At 60.4% G+C, this 5,000-nt stretch overlaps 1 non-coding gene across 1 annotated transcript in view; it reads left to right on the top strand.

Annotated features, from left to right (window-relative positions):
* Positions 1 to 3,275: 3,275 nt before the first annotated feature.
* LOC136441043 (small subunit ribosomal RNA) overlaps positions 3,276 to 5,000 on the top strand; it is a 1,816-nt gene continuing 91 nt past the window's right edge. The window contains exon 1 of the ribosomal RNA XR_010756763.1: positions 3,276 to 5,000. This exon is cut by the window's right edge and continues 91 nt beyond it. This is a non-coding gene — a ribosomal RNA (small subunit ribosomal RNA).

Here is a 5,000-nt window from a genome sequence, read left to right as displayed (position 1 = left end):
GAATAGCAGCCACCAGTGCAAGTCCTGGCAATTAATCGTCTTCCGATGTTTGCGCCGTCGGCAGGACACTCTCGGTGCGCCTGCGGACTGCCCACCCCGCAGGCTGCCGAGGAGCGTTCCGGTCGCCCGAAGGCGGCCGACCGTGGCTGCCCTACGGCCGGGCAGGGCCTCTGCTGCCGAGAGGCACGCCCCGTTGCACCTGCGAACGGGCCCCGGCCGCTGGCCACGTCTTCCCGTGCATGGCTTTGGCCTGAAGTTGAGCGCAGGTGGCGTCGATCCTTGGAGAAAGCCCGTAAGAGCTTCGGTCGCTGACTCCGATCCTGCGAGAAAGCCCGTTAAGACCTTCGGTCGCTGACTCCGATCCTTGGAGAAAGCCCGTTAAGACCTTCGGTCGCTGACTCCGATCCTTGGAGAAAGCCCGTAAAGACCTTCGGTCGCTGACTCCGATCCTGCGAGAAAGCCCGTTGTTAAGACCTTCGGTCGCTGACTCCGATCCTGCGAGAAAGCCCGTTAAGACCTTTGGTCGCTGACTCCGATCCTTGGAGAAAGCCCGTTAAGACCTTCGGTCGCTGACTCCGATCCTTGGAGAAAGCCCGTAAAGACCTTCGGTCGCTGACTCCGATCCTGCGAGAAAGCCCGTTAAGACCTTCGGTCGCTGACTCCGATCCTTGGAGAAAGCCCGTAAAGACCTTCGGTCGCTGACTCCGATCCTTGGAGAAAGCCCGTAAAGACCTTCGGTCGCTGACTCCGATCCTGCGAGAAAGCCCGTTAAGACCTTCGGTCGCTGACTCCGATCCTTGGAGAAAGCCCGTTAAGACCTTCGGTCGCTGACTCCGATCCTTGGAGAAAGCCCGTTAAGACCTTCGGTCGCTGACTCCGATCTTTGGAGAAAGCCCGTAAAGACCTTCGGTCGCTGACTCCGATCCTGCGAGAAAGCCCGTTAAGACCTTCGGTCGCTGACTCCGATCCTTGGAGAAAGCCCGTAAAGACCTTCGGTCGCTGACTCCGATCCTGCGAGAAAGCCCGTTAAGACCTTTGGTCGCTGACTCCGATCCTTGGAGAAAGCCCGTTAAGACCTTCGGTCGCTGACTCCGATCCTTGGAGAAAGCCCGTAAAGACCTTCGGTCGCTGACTCCGATCCTTGGAGAAAGCCCGTAAAGACCTTCGGTCGCTGACTCCGATCCTGCGAGAAAGCCCGTTAAGACCTTTGGTCGCTGACTCCGATCCTTGGAGAAAGCCCGTTAAGACCTTCGGTCGCTGACTCCGATCCTTGGAGAAAGCCCGTTAAGACCTTCGGTCGCTGACTCCGATCCTTGGAGAAAGCCCGTTAAGACCTTCGGTCGCTGACTCCGATCTTTGGAGAAAGCCCGTAAAGACCTTCGGTCGCTGACTCCGATCCTGCGAGAAAGCCCGTTAAGACCTTCGGTCGCTGACTCCGATCCTTGGAGAAAGCCCGTAAAGACCTTCGGTCGCTGACTCCGATCCTGCGAGAAAGCCCGTTAAGACCTTTGGTCGCTGACTCCGATCCTTGGAGAAAGCCCGTTAAGACCTTCGGTCGCTGACTCCGATCCTTGGAGAAAGCCCGTTAAGACCTTCGGTCGCTGACTCCGATCCTTGGAGAAAGCCCGTTAAGACCTTCGGTCGCTGACTCCGATCTTTGGAGAAAGCCCGTAAAGACCTTCGGTCGCTGACTCCGATCCTGCGAGAAAGCCCGTTAAGACCTTCGGTCGCTGACTCCGATCCTTGGAGAAAGCCCGTTAAGACCTTCGGTCGCTGACTCCGATCCTTGGAGAAAGCCCGTCAAGACCTTCCGTCGCTGACTCCGATCTTTGGAGAAAGCCCGCAAGAGCTTTGGTGACTCACTCCGATTTCGCGAGAAGGGCCGCAAGAGCTGCGGGGACTCACTCCGATCCTGTGACAAAGCCCGACTCTTCAGGTCGCTCCTATGTAGCCCACCATCTCTTAAGCATTGGCGGCCGGGTCGGCCGGCGCTGACGGCCGAAGGAAGCCGCCGGGCGGACCGCGTTTGGTGTTTCCCCGCTCCCGAGGCCGCCTGCTACACGACGGCATGCGACTTTCCGGCCTGCCCCGACTTTCGGATTTCGCCAGGGTGTCTGACCAAGGTGTAGGTCGCCGATCCTACCTTGAGAGGAGTGGTCGTTTTTTGACTAGGCAACTCTTCCAGAGCCCGTAGCGGACGGCGGCTGGGGGCCAGCGGGTCCGGGAGGGTGCGGACGGGGCCGGCGCGGCACGGGCCAGACCCCTGCGTGGAGAAAAGACGGGGTCGTCCGGTGACTTTGCCCCGTCGGCCGGCTCCATCGGACTTGGCACCGGGCGCCTGGGCGGGTGTCGGCGGGGGGAGTGAGCGCCCCGCCCCGCCCGACTCCGACCGCCCCGGAGGGCGCCCCGGGCCCGCCGGGCGAGCGAGCAGGGTCCGTCCGGTGTGGGGCGGGGCCCGGGGAGGCGGGGGTGGAGCGGGCGGCCGAGCAACGGGGTCGACCGGGACGGGTCTCCCCCGGCCGGCGGGGCCGGTCTCCCGTTGCCCCCGAAGCCTACCCCGTGGCCGACTTGCGGTGGTTTTTCAAAAAAGTGCTCTGTAGGGTGTCTGACCATGTCGTGGGTCGCTCAACCTACCTTGAGAGAGTGGTCGTTTTTTGACTAGCTCGGGAATCGACGGCGAGCAATCGCACACTCTCTCGCCAGTCGTTTTGCTACCCCGCCGACCAGGCTGCCACTCCCCGCGAGGGCAGCCGGAGGTCGACAACCGGCTTGGAAGGCGCCCGCTCCTCCGCTCCTGCGGGCGAGGACGGGCGTGCCGACGGGCGTCCGGAACCAGCGCCGGGGCAGGCCCTCCGCGGAGGGCAGCCCGGGTCCCGCCGCTGCGGCGGCGGACCCAACGGCGACGGCTCGCCCCTTCCGTCTGCGTGCGAGTACGCCTTGCGGACTCGGCGGTTCGAGACCCGGCCGTCCGCCTTGCCGGCGGACGCGTCCGGTCGTGAGAGTGCGGGACCGTTCCTGACGGGACGGCTCGGGCGTTGAAGGGAAGCAACGGTCAGGTGTGGCCGGGAGTTCTGCGCTCAGGCTCCCGAGGGTTCGCGGCCATCTCCACGGCGCGTTCCCACCTCACGGCAGCGACGGACTCGGCGGCGCTCGGCGCTCCGGTCGAGCGGGACCGTGTGGCGGCGGCGGCAGTTGCGGGTCTTCCCGCGCTGCCCCGCGGCCGCGGCGGTCCTCTCCCGGCGGCGACCGCTCTTTCGCCGCCTCGGCGTCCTCGCTACCTGGTTGATCCTGCCAGTAGTCATATGCTTGTCTCAAAGATTAAGCCATGCACGTGCAAGTTTAAACTGTCCCAGTGAAACTGCGAATGGCTCATTAAATCAGTTATGGTTCCTTTGATCGTCACATCCTACATGGATAACTGTGGTAATTCTAGAGCTAATACATGCGGAAGAAGCGCCGACCTCACGGTCTGGCGTGCATTTATCAGACCAAGACCGACCCGGGGTTCGCCCCGGTCCCTTTGGTGACTCTGGATAACCCAGCCGATCGCACGGTCTTCGCACCGGCGACAGATCATTCGAATGTCTGCCCTATCAACTTTCGATGGTAGGTTCTGTGCCTACCATGGTGGCAACGGGTGACGGGGAATCAGGGTTCGGTTCCGGAGAGGGAGCCTGAGAAACGGCTACCACATCCAAGGAAGGCAGCAGGCGCGCAAATTACCCACTCCCGACTCGGGGAGGTAGTGACGAAAAATAACAATACGGGACTCTTTCGAGGCCCCGTAATTGGAATGGGTACACTTTAAATCCTTTAACGAGGATCTATTGGAGGGCAAGTCTGGTGCCAGCAGCCGCGGTAATTCCAGCTCCAATAGCGTATATTAAAGTTGTTGCGGTTAAAAAGCTCGTAGTTGGATCTTGGGACCGGGCTTGCGGTCCGCCGCGAGGCGTGTCACTGCTCGTCCCGGCCCTCCCCGCCGGATTCTCCTTGGTGCTCTTAACTGAGTGCCTCGGGGTGCCGGAGCGTTTACTTTGAAAAAATTAGAGTGTTCAAAGCAGGCCTGGCGCCTGAATAGTGGTGCATGGAATAATGGAATAGGACCTCGGTTCTATTTCGTTGGTTTTCGGAACGTGAGGTAATGATCAAGAGGGACGGACGGGGGCATTCGTATTGCGGCGGGAGAGGTGAAATTCTTGGATCGCCGCAAGACGAACCACTGCGAAAGCATTTGCCAAGAATGTTTTCATTGATCAAGAACGAAAGTTGTGGGCGCGAAGGCGATCAGATACCGCCCTAGTCACAACCATAAACGATGCCAACCAGCGATCCGCCGGCGTTACTTCGATGACCCGATGGGCAGCTCCCGGGAAACCTGAGTTTTCGGGTTCCGGGGGAAGTATGGTTGCAAAGCTGGAACTTAAAGGAATTGACGGAAGGGCACCACCAGGAGTGGAGCCTGCGGCTTAATTTGACTCAACACGGGGAAACTCACCCGGCCCGGACACAGTAAGGATTGACAGATTGAGAGCTCTTTCTTGATTCTGTGGGTGGTGGTGCATGGCCGTTCTTAGTTGGTGGAGCGATTTGTCTGGCTAATCCCGATAACGAACGAGACTCTGGCATGCTAACTAGTTCGGCGATCCCGCGCGATCGGCCGCAACTTCTTAGAGGGACAGCCGGCAGTAAGCCGGACGAGATGGAGCAATAACAGGTCTGTGATGCCCTTAGATGTCCGGGGCCGCACGCGCGCTACAATGAAGGCATCAGCGAGTCTTTCGCCTTCGCCGAAAGGTGCGGGTAACCTGCTGAACCGCCTTCGTGCTAGGGATCGGGGATTGCAATTATCTCCCATGAACGAGGAATTCCCAGTAGATGCGTGTCATCAGCGCGCGTTGATTACGTCCCTGCCCTTTGTACACACCGCCCGTCGCTACTACCGATTGAATGGTTTAGTGAGGCCAGTCGATCGGCCCCTCTCGGGCCGGCAACGGTCTGGA

Source organism: Branchiostoma lanceolatum, chromosome 8 (genome assembly GCF_035083965.1).
Source record: "Branchiostoma lanceolatum isolate klBraLanc5 chromosome 8, klBraLanc5.hap2, whole genome shotgun sequence".
Classification (NCBI taxonomy): Eukaryota; Metazoa; Chordata; class Leptocardii; order Amphioxiformes; family Branchiostomatidae; genus Branchiostoma; species Branchiostoma lanceolatum.
This window is presented reverse-complemented; position numbering and strand designations above follow the sequence as displayed.